We start from the raw sequence: 12,285 nt of genomic DNA, 5'->3' as shown, positions 1-12,285 counted from the left end.
TCAGGTAATGGCTCATTTATCATGCAGCTTACCTGGGGGGTTTCAGGTAATGGCTCATTTATCATGCAGCTTACCTGGGGGGGTTCAGGTAATGGCTCATTTATCATGCAGCTTACCTGGGGGGGTTCAGGTAATGGCTCATTTATCATGCAGCTTACCTGGGGGGGTTTCAGGTAATGGCTCATTTGACTAATGCTTTTAATTCTATCAACAGGATAATGAAACCCCAACAACTACCCACCCACTCACACAGTCCCTCATGTAGTGTCGTATGTCTTGCTGTGAAAAGGTCCTCAGACAAGGTCAAAATCTGCCCTTTTGCCCCTGAGCAGTTAGCCCACTGTTCCCCTGAGCAAGGCAGTTAACTCACTGTTCCCCTGAGCAAGGCGGTTAACCCACTGTTCCCCTGAGCAAGGCAGTTAACCCACTGTTCCCCTGAGCAAGGCAGTTAACCCACTGTTCCCCTGAGCAAGGCAGTTAACCCACTGTTCCCCTGAGCAAGGCAGTTAACCCACTGTTCCCTTGCGCCAAAGATGTGGATGTTGATTAAGGCAGCCCCCTGCACCTCTCTGATTCAGAGGGGTTGGGTTAAATGTGGAAGGTGCATTTCAGTTGGAGGCATTCAGTTATACAACTGACTAGGTATCCCCCCCTTTCCCCTCTAGACCTGTGGGTTAACCTGACCCAGACACACCCATCTAGGTACTGTCAATAATGTAGTTACTGTTGATAATGTAATCACTGTTGATAATGTTGGCACAGTTAATAATGTAGTCGCTGTTGATAATGTAGTTACTGTCAATAATGTAGTTAGTTGATAATGTACTTACTGTTGATAATATAGTCACCGTTGATAATGTAGCTACTGTTGATAATGTACTTACTGTTGATAATATAGTTACTGTCAATAATGTAGCTACTGTTGATAATGTAGCTACTGTTGATAATGTAGTTACTGTCAATAATGTAGGTACTGTCAATAATGTTGTTACTGTTGACAATGTAGTTTCTGTTGATAATGTAATTACTGTTGATAATGTAGTCACAGTTAATAATGTAGGTACTGTTGATAATGTAGTCACTGTTGATAAAGTAGTCACTGTTGATAATGTAGCTACTGTTGATAATGTAGTTACTGTCAATAATGTTGTTACTGTTGACAATGTAGTTTCTGTTGATAATGTAATTACTGTTGATAAAGTAGTCACTGTTGATAATGTTGTCACTGTTGATAAAGTAGTCACTGTTGATAATGTAGCTACCTCTGAATAACATCATCTCTGAATAACATCACCTGATAGGAGCACACAATCACTTCCTCTGACATCACCAACAGATGTTACATAACCAGAACCCTAACCAACATAGAACCAGTCTGACAGGAAACTAACAACCTGAATGAATCATTGTGGGCTCCAGATAATGTAGTTACCAGGCTCTGTTATATAATTCATTTTTGGGAACCAAAATAAAACTGGTAAATGAACCACCAGGTAAATATACTGTATACATTACCCTTGAGGAGATCGCCATATTTTCTGATCAGAGCAGCCAAACACAACCTAACACAGTGTTAATAAGGGTTGAACAGAGGCCATCTCCAGCTCTCTCTAATGGGCATGACTCACTCGTTTACAGGCAGCAGCACCGGCCAGGCAGATATGTCTCCATCCTAAATGGACTCACTCGTTTACAGGCAGCAGCACCGGCCAGGCAGATATGTCTCCATCCTAAATGGACTCACTCGTTTACAGGCAGCAGCACCGGCCAGGCAGATATGTCTCCATCCTAAATGGACTCACTCGTTTACAGGCAGCAGCACCGGCCAGGCAGATATGTCTCCATCCTAAATGGACTCACTCGTTTACAGGCAGCAGCACCGGCCAGGCAGATATGTCTCCATCCTAAATGGACTCACTCGTTTACAGGCAGCAGCACCGGCCAGGCAGATATGTCTCCATCCTAAATGGCACCCTATTCCCTATATAGTGCACTACTTTTGACCAGGATCCATAGGGTTCTGGTTAAAAGTAGTGCACTAAATATGGAATATGGTGCCATTTGGGAAGTAGCCTATCACTTTATTAGATCCATGGGAGAACTCTCTCATTGGCTTTCTACCCCCCAGGATATGTATTAACAGTCAGTACTAACCACTAATATAACCCCTCTATGCTAGCAGCTAGCATAGCAGCATGCGGTCTCCTGTATGGGTGGTCTGTCTGCTTCATTTAACATGGGGGAGTCATTTAAACTTTGGCTGTGATGGTAATGTCTGCTGGACTGAACTGAGGCTTGGAGCAGAGAGGTGAGGAGACAGCAGGAGACAGCAGTGACCTTTAGGGTTCGCACGCACGCACGCACACACACGCACACACGCACACACGCACGCACGCACGCACGCACGCACGCACGCACACAAACAAACAACCCTGACATGTGCTGCAGTTGGGAGACCAAAGCCTCCTCCCCCCTCTCCTTTAGTCTCTCCCTGGCTACAAACACACATCTCCTGAGAGGAGGAGAGTTGCAGAGCTTTAAGCTACTGATGCTGACTGAGGAGATGTACGTTGAGTCACACGGTAAGTAACTGATTAAAAGGAAAGGGGTTATGTTGAAAACCAGTCGAGGATGATGCTGTTTTCTTTTCATTATCATGGCTATGGATGCGTCCGAAATATCATCCTATTTCCTATATAGTGCACTACTTTTGACTAAGGCTCTGGTCAAAAGTAGTGCACTACGTAGGCAATAGCGTGCCATTTGGAATGCATTTTATGGATTTTTATCACCATGGTGATCGTTAATTATGGTCTCCATCTGATCAACCTCCTCACCTCTTGTTCCTGACTGGAATAACACTTCTCACCATGTTCTTTATGAGAACACTTCTCACCATGTTCTTTATGAGAACACTTCTCACCATGTTCTTTATGAGAACACTTCTCACCATGTTCTTTATGAGAACACTTCTCACCATGTTCTTTATGAGAACACTTCTCACCATGTTCTTTATGAGAACACTTCTCACCATGTTCTTTATGATAACAGTTCTCACCATGTTCTTTATGAGAACACTTCTCACCATGTTCTTTATGAGAACACTTCTCACCATGTTCTTTATGAGAACACTTCTCACCATGTTCTTTATGAGAACACTTCTCACCATGTTCTTTATGAGAACACTTCTCATCATGTTCTTTATGAGAACACTTCTCACCATGTTCTTTATGAGAACACTTCTCACCATGTTCTGTCTGATAACACTTCTCACCATGTTCTTTATGAGAACACTTCTCACCATGTTCTTTATGAGAACACTTCTCACCATGTCCTTTATGAGAACACTTCTCACCATGTTCTTTATGATAACACTTCTCACCATGTTCTTTATGATAACAGTTCTCACCATGTTCTTTATGAGAACACTTCTCACCATGTTTTTTTATGCATCATCAGTCATTGATGGAACTGTTCTGAGTTAGTATCACGATGAAGATGATTTTTACCATGCTGCCACAGTGTCTCTGAGAAGACCAGAGTAATCCAACAGAACTGATCTACCGTAACATTGACTGGACTCACAGTGTAATGGATTGAAAGTCTGGATAATGAATGCATTAGGTTGACAGCTATGTATGCACACCGTACATCCCCTGACCTGTGGAAACGCAGCTCCATTCAAATAATGAAGTAAAAAAAGTGATTTAGCGATGGAGTTAACATGAGATGTTTCATAACGTCATGCCCAACCGCAAACAACATGTTTAAAGTGGACAGTGGAAAGGAATTGTTGATGCAGCTTGTATATAGGAAGCAACAGAGGACAACTGGCTGGTTTCTCTCCTAACAGAGGTGCTACTTATTCCATGGAAAACATGTCCAGTTAGATGGTTGTAGCTGGATGGTTGTAGCTGGATGGTTGGAGTTGGATGGTTGGAGCTGGATGGTTGTAGCTGGATGGTTGTAGCTGGATGTTTGGAGCTGGATAGTTGGAGCTGGATGGTTGGAGCTGGATGGTTGGAGCTGGATTGTTGTAGCTGTATGCTTAGAGCTGGATGGTTGTAGCTGGATGGTTGGAGCTGTATGCTTAGAGCTGGATGGTTGGAGCTAGATGGTTGGAGCTGGATGGTTGGAGCTGGATGGTTGGAGCTAGATGGTTGGAGCTGGATGGTTGGAGCTGGATGGTTGGAGCTGGATGGTTGGAGCTGGATGGTTGGAGCTAGATGGTTGGAGCTGGATTGTTGTAGCTGGATGGTTGGAGTTGAATGGCTGGGGCTGGATGGTTGGAGCTTTATGGTTGGAGCTGGATGGTTGGAGCTGGATTGTTGTAGCTGTATGGTTGGAGTTGGATGTTGGAGCTGGATGGTTGGAGCTGGATGGTTGGAGCTGGATGGTTGTAGCTGGATAGTTGGAGCTGGATTGTTGTAACTGTATGCTTAGAGCTGTATGGTTGGAGCTGGATGGTTGGAGATGTTTGTTTGATCACATGGGAAGTACAGCAGGAGAACAACAAAGGGAACATTAGTTATGCTCATCATAAAAGCAGCATGAAATCTATCCCATCAAAGTTTCAACGTTTCAGATCCACTTCAGTTTCAAGGACATGTTTAGGTTCATGTTTCTAACTGAACACTTATTTCATTCAAAACAGTCTCTCCTGCAGATAGTCCAAGTGCTGATGTTTCCAGACTGGTTATATAACACACCTTAGCTATGAAATCAGATATAACCCACCTTAGCTATGAACTCAGATATAACCCACCTTAGCTATGAACTCATATATAACCCACCTTAGCTATGAACTCATATATAACCCACCTTAGCTATGAACTCATATATAACCCACCTTAGCTATGAACTCATATATAACCCCCCTTAGCTATGAAATCACGTCAGGAACAAGAACAAACCAGCCATGTTTTTAAAGTAGAAGTGTTTTGACACCCAACAGCATAGAACATCTCAGGACTGCAGACGGAGGACAAACAAGGATTTAGTACCACACACACACACACACACACACACACACACACACACACACACACACACACACACACACACACACACACACACACACACACACACACACACACACACACACACACACACACACACACACACACTTTCCCCTCTGGAGTGTCAGACACAACATAGGGATTGATGTATCTCAGGGAATAACATGATGATACATTACTCAGAAATCACACTGGATGCTTAGTGTGTGTGTGTGTGTGTGTGTGCATGCTGTGCCTCCTGCTCTTCAAACATCTCCTTCCAAAATCTTGGGCATGTCACGCCTGCTCCCGCTCTCCCTCTCTGGCGCCAGGCTGCCCATCATTACGCACACCTGTCACCATCGTTACGCACATCAGCGCTTCTTTGGACTCACCTGGTCTCCTTAACTTTGTTGATTGCCTCCTCTATATCTGTCTGCTCCTCGGTTTGATCCCTGTGTCAGCATTAATGTCGTTATGTTTCCCCTGTCTAGACGCTGTCCGTGTTTTGTTTCATGTCTGTTATTTATTAAATATTCACTCCCTGTACTTGCTTCTCGTCTCCCAGCGTCTGTCCTCGCAGGACATTAATATGGAGTTGGTCCCCCCCTTTGCTGCTATAACAGCCTCCACTCTTCTGGGAAGGCTTTCCACTAGATGTTGGAACATTGCTGCTATAACAGCCTCCACTCTTCTGGGAAGGCTTTCCACTAGATGTTGGAACATTGCTGCTATAACAGCCTCCACTCTTCTGGGAAGGCTTTCCACTAGATGTTGGAACATTGCTGCTATAACAGCCTCCACTCTTCTGGGAAGGCTTTCCACTAGATGTGGGAACATTGCTACAGGGACTTGATTCCGTTCAGCCACGGGGCGGCAGGTAGCCTAGTGGTTAGAGCGTTGGGCCAGCAACCGGAAGGTTACTAGATTGAATCCCCGAGCAGACAAGGTAAAACTCTGTCGTTCTGCCCCTGAACAAGGCAGTCAACCCACTGTTCCTAGGCTGTCATTGTAATTAAGAATTTGTTCTTAACTGACTTGCCTCGTTAAATAAAGGTTAAAAAAAAGAGCATTAGTGAGGTCGGACACTGATGTTGGGCGATTGGGCCTGGAACAGGGAAAGGCCTTCACCAAACTGTTGCCACAAAGCTGGAAGCACAGAACTGTCTAGAATGTCATTGTATGCTGTAGCGTTAAGATTTCCCTTCTCTGGATCTAAGGGGCCCAAACTATTAAAAACAGCCCCAGACCATTATTGCTCCTCCACAAAACTTTAGAGTTGGCACTGTTTTGAGGCAGGTAATGTTCTCCTGGCATCTTGGCAAACCCAGATTTGTCCATCGGACTGCCAGATTGTGAAGCGTGCGTCATCAGTCCAGAGAACATGTTTCCACTGCTCCACAGTCCAATGGCGGGGAGCTTTACACCTCTCCTGCCGACGCTTGGTATTGCGCATGGAGCTTCCATGGAACAGTTCTTGTGCTGACGTTGCATCCAGAGGCAGATTGGAACTTGGTAGTGAGTGTTGCAACCGAGGACAGGCGATTTTTCCGCACTACGTGCCTACGCACTCGGCGGTCCCGTTCTGTGAGCTTGTGTGACCTACCACTTCACAGCTGAGCCGTTGTTGCTCCTAGACGTTTCCACTTCACAATAACAGCACTTACAGTTGACTGGGGAAGCTCTAGCAGGTCAGACATTTGACAAACTGACTTGTTGGAAAGGTGGCATCCTGTCATCCTACGACAGTGCCACGTTGAAAATCACTGAGCTCTTCAGCAAGGCCATTATACTGCCAATGTTTGTCTATGGAGATTAAATGGCCGTGTGCTCGATTTTAAACACCTGTCAGCAGCAGGTGTGGCTGAAATAGTCGAATCCACTAATTTGAAGGGGTGTCCACATACTTTTGTATCTATATAGTGTGTGTGTGTGTGTGTGTGTGTGTGTCGGCATTACTCTGTCCTGTAATGCATTTCTCTGCACCATACGCTATGTGAAACAGCCAGCCAGTGTACAGTACAGAGGTCTCTGGCCAGAGCTCCAGGCTCAGTCCCGTCTCATGACTGGCTGTTGTGTCATACGGTATTCTTAGAGGGAGTCAACTGAGGCAAAGCCCTCAGCCCAAAGGACAAGGTTCAACCTCTATCTATTCAATATGAAACACACAGAGATGTATGCTAGTGGCTAGTACTCTATTCAATATGAAAACACACAGAGATGTATGCTAGTGGCTAGTACTCTATTCAATATGAAACACACAGAGATGTATGCTAGTGGCTAGTACTCTATCTATTCAATATGAAACACACAGAGATGTATGCTAGTGGCTAGTACTCTATTCAATATGAAACACACAGAGATGTATGCTAGTGGCTAGTACTCTATTCAATATGAAACACACAGAGATGTATGCTAGTGGCTAGTACTCCATCTATTGAATATGAAACACACAGAGATGTATGCTAGTGGCTAGTACTCTATCTATTCAATATGAAACACACAGAGATGTATGCTAGTGGCTAGTGCTCTATTCAATATGAAACACACAGAGATGTATGCTAGTGGCTAGTACTCTATTCAATATGAAACACACAGAGATGTATGCTAGTGGCTAGTACTCTATTCAATATGAAACACACAGAGATGTATGCTAGTGGCTAGTACTCCATCTATTCAATATGAAACACACAGAGATGTATGCTAGTGGCTAGTACTCTATCTATTCAATATGAAACACACAGAGATGTATGCTAGTGGCTAGTACTCTATTCAATATGAAAACACACAGAGATGTATGCTAGTGGCTAGTACTCTATCTATTCAATATGAAACACACAGAGATGTATGCTAGTGGCTAGTACTCTATCTATTCAATATGAAACACACAGAGATGTATGCTAGTGGCTAGTACTCTATCTATTCAATATGAAACACACAGAGATGTATGCTAGTGGCTAGTACTCTATTCAATATGAAACACACAGAGATGTATGCTAGTGGCTAGTACTCTATCTATTCAATATGAAACACACAGAGATGTATGCTAGTGGCTAGTACTCTATCTATTCAATATGAAACACACAGAGATGTATGCTAGTGACTAGTACTCTATTCAATATGAAACACAGAGATGTATGCTAGTGGCTAGTACTCTATTCAATATGAAACACAGAGATGTATGCTAGTGGCTAGTACTCTATTCAATATGAAACACACAGAGATGTATGCTAGTGGCTAGTACTCCATCTATTCAATAGTACTTTGGTCAATGATGATTCGTTGTAAAAATAAATATATTACTTAGTCAGAACTAAGAAATTAGTTGTACAACTAGTTTTAATCCTCCTCTTCAATGAAGTCTTTACTGAAGCAAACCTTACATCCATTCAAGTACTTTGGACCTCATTCCCTGACGACATTTGACCTGGAATAAACATTCCTGTGACAAATAACCACCAGTAAACAATTCATTTATAAAGATGGACATTAAAACTTTTTATTTAATAACGTTTTCCGGCCACAACAATAAAATTTAACAAATAATCACTAAAAAAAGTGACCTTCCATTAGCTGTACATTACATACACTATAGTAAAACTGGCCAAGCTTAAACCCCCACTACAACATTCATGTAGTGCTTCCAGCAGCATTTCACCAAAGACAAAAACATTATACATATGTACAAATCCACATTGAATCCATCGCAAATTTCACATATGTACAGCGTACGTGGCTGTGGTAAAGAGTACTAACATCTATCAACTTTGTTGCTCAGTTCAAGATTCAGTTTTTTTTCTTCCTTCTAAAAGTTGTGTAGTAGAGCTCCCGAGACAGTCAAGAGTTAAAATTCTTACAAGAAAGTAGCAAAAAAGTATTATTTTTTAAAAATTCATTTTGAAAACATTTACGATATAGCCAAATGCTTGATTCTGCCACAGCTATGTTACCTTACCGTGGAGTAGCACATTGGGCTGACTGACACAGCGACTACAGACTGTAGATTGTGATAGGACAGTCTACACTGAAAAGAAGCTACATCCAACCATGTCGAGTACACAGAGGTTAGGAGTTGTGCTACACCGTTCAGACAGAACAGGTGGTGTAATAAAATAAAAACACTTTACTCAATCTCCCTCCATCTCCCTACTTCCTTCTCAGCTGAAGACAAGCATTCTCCAGATACATTGATAGATACGGCCCTTGAATGGCCGAAAGTGGTTTGAGAGCCTTATTTTTACTCAGAAAAATATGAGAAGAAATCCACTGGCTTCATTTCCTCATAGCCACAAACGTAGAAAGGAATGCACTTTGGTATGTAACCAAATGCCCTGGGTTATTCAAATCACAATACGAAGATATATCTATCACAACAGTCTGAGGTAAAGATTAAAATGTGTTTTTGTCCTTCTCTTCAGGAGTAATAAAACAAAGCAAACAGCTATAACCCCTTGAATTGTTTGGATGTTAAGACAGAGGCTGTCAGCTCCTCAACCCGTTCAGAGCATAAGGTGATTGCTTCTTACTAAGCATTCCCTGTTGGCAAAGGGTGTTTCCAGGTGAGAGAGTTAGTCATCCCACAGGACTGAAGCTCTGTCTCCAAACTGCACGGCTGCTGCCGAAATGCCACCCTATTCCCTATATAGTGCACTACTTTTGACCAGGGCCCTATCAAAAGTAGGGTTTGGTCAAAAGTAGTGCACTATATATACACGGAATAGGGTGCCATTTTGGATGTAGCCCGTGTAATACCTGTCATTGTGCGGACGCTTGGCTTCCTCCTCGCTACCACTTCAGAGGTTCAGCCAGGAAGACTGTCTTTGGGCATTGCTTGAAGAAAACATCCATGAAAATGACTGTAAACATTTCAAACATCTGTGAAATGGATGTATGTTCAGGGGAGATGTGCTGTAGGTAGGTGTAGGGGGATGATGTCATTATGTTACTGGTCTTGGGTTACTAAATGAATGGCATTGATAACCAAAGGCACATTGTATTCAACCTAAGGGCACAATTCCTCCCGACTATCAATCCACAAAACAACTACAATTAAAAAGTTAAGAGAACGTTGTGATCCGGCCCCCTGTCCTGCCCCGCCCCGCTGATGTTCTCCAATCAGCAGGTGGCAGTGGGTTCCAAAGGGGGCGGGGCTACTGAGCAGTGTGCAGCTGGCCTTGGCAGGCACTGAACCAATCATCAGCGGGGCAGGTGAGGCGACGCCCACGCCATTGGCCGGGCTCTACTCCCTGACCTGATGAGGTCACCGGGTCGTCCATCCAATCCCCAGCCAGCCACACCTGTTCTGTAGAGTAGAAGTAGTGAGCTCCAATCAGAGACTTCTCCTCTGTGTCCTGGAGCCTCCAAGTATCCACACAGTGACAGTCTGATAGGATCCCATAGTGTAGTGTTGTTGTGCATTAGGTCATAAGTCACTCCGTGGTTACCGACCGACCAACCGACCGACCGACGAAACAACAACACAACATTCTGTTCTATTCAGCCCTAAGTTCAGTTTAATATCTTTTACACCGCCTCTTTTATTTGACAATTATTTTTTTTATGTGAAATAAATAAGTAAAACTTTGACAAAGCTTTAAAGAATTCCCAGTCTGATTATGGTGAACTAATAAAACCTTTGTCAAATACTTTAGAAAATGTGAAGGTTCAACACATTTGGGGGAAATATTTATTACTAGGTTTAGGAATCTGTTTTAAAGGTTGAATTCCACATAAAGTAAGGGGGGGGGGGTATGTGAACCCTTTTTTGGCTGTGCAAGGGAACAAGCGTTTTAGGAATTTACACTCTGGCCAGAGACACGTATTGGTTCACTACTGAAAATATTCAAGAAAGGATCAAATGAAAATGAAACTCCTACTCTACAGTAGCAACAGTCAACATGGTATAAGCTAAGCAATTCAAAAAGCTACATGAATCCACCTTAAGTCCTGATTCATCAGAGTGCTTTATAACCACGTGTTATAACACTCACTGCTTTTCACTACAACCTGGAGTACTACTGAGATAACCCAGGCTCTGAAGAACACCTTCTATTCAGTATTACTGAGATAACCCAGGCTCTGAAGAACACCTTCTATTCAGTATTACTGAGATAACCCAGGCTCTGAAGAACACCTTCTATTCAGTATTACTGAGATAACCCAGGCTCTGAAGAACACCTTCTATTCAGTATTACTGAGATAACCCAGGCTCTGAAGAACACCTTCTATTCAGTACTACTGAGATAACCCAGGCTCTGAGGAACACCTTCTATTCAGTATTACTGAGATAACCCAGGCTCTGAAGAACACCTTCTATTCAGTATTACTGAGATAACCCAGGCTCTGAAGAACACCTTCTATTCAGTACTACTGAGATAACCCAGGCTCTGAAGAACACCTTCTATTCAGTATTACTGAGATAACCCAGGCTCTGAAGAACACCTTCTATTCAGTACTACTGAGATAACCCAGGCTCTGAAGAACACCTTCTATTCAAGTATATGGAGTCATGCCCGTGTAGTAAGCACCTCATTGACCTACCAGCCCCTCCCTCCCTACCTACCTACCTACCTACCTACCTACCTACCTACCTACCTACCTACCTACCTACCTACCCAGCCTGACCCTAGATCAGTCCTTCAACACAGACACAGTCATCTCTGATGAGGACATTATAATATCCACAGTCCTTCAACACAGACACAGTTGTCTCTGATGAGGACATTATAATATCCACAGTCCTTCAACAGACACAGTCGTCTCTGATGAGGACATTATAATATCCACAGTCCTTCAACAGACACAGTTGTCTCTGATGAGGACATTATAATATTCAAAGCCACTTCACCTCAGCTCTACTCTGCCTCAGCACACTTAGTTTCTAATCATCCAATAATCTGCTACAACAAAACAAAATACATTTTTGCTCCAAAATCCTCTATACCACCATTTTCAAATAAAAAGCACCACTGTTTTGCTGTGAGGATATACAGTTCACAGCAGCTGTACCAAGGAACAGCACCTAATAACTTACTATGTCGACATCTTATATTCTGATAGATGCCATTCCTCTCCCCCTCTCCCCTCCTCTCCTCTCCCCTCCTCCCCCCTCCTCCTCTCCTCCCCCCTCCTCCTCTCCCCCCTCTCCTCTCCTCTCCCCCCCTCTCCCTCCTCTCCCCCCTCTCCTCTCCTCTCCCTCCTCTCCTCTCCCCTCTCCTCCTCTCCCATCCCCTCCTCTCCTCTCTGACAGAACACATTCTGTGTATCACTCCCTTGTTTGTGGTACAGG

The 12,285-nt window shown here is 43.4% G+C and overlaps 1 long non-coding RNA gene across 1 annotated transcript; it reads right to left on the bottom strand.

The window, feature by feature from the left end:
- Positions 1 to 8,470: 8,470 nt before the first annotated feature.
- Positions 8,471 to 12,079, bottom strand: LOC115181881 (uncharacterized). Its single transcript, XR_003873547.1, has 2 exons — positions 11,612 to 12,079; positions 8,471 to 11,571 (listed from the first exon to the last, which is right to left on the bottom strand). It is a non-coding gene; the product is annotated as an uncharacterized LOC115181881 (long non-coding RNA).
- Positions 12,080 to 12,285: the final 206 nt, after the last annotated feature.

Source organism: Salmo trutta, unplaced genomic scaffold (assembly GCF_901001165.1).
Source record: "Salmo trutta unplaced genomic scaffold, fSalTru1.1, whole genome shotgun sequence".
NCBI classification, from domain to species: Eukaryota; Metazoa; Chordata; class Actinopteri; order Salmoniformes; family Salmonidae; genus Salmo; species Salmo trutta.
Note: the sequence above shows the minus strand (reverse complement) of the source record. Positions and strands in the feature narration are given on the sequence as shown.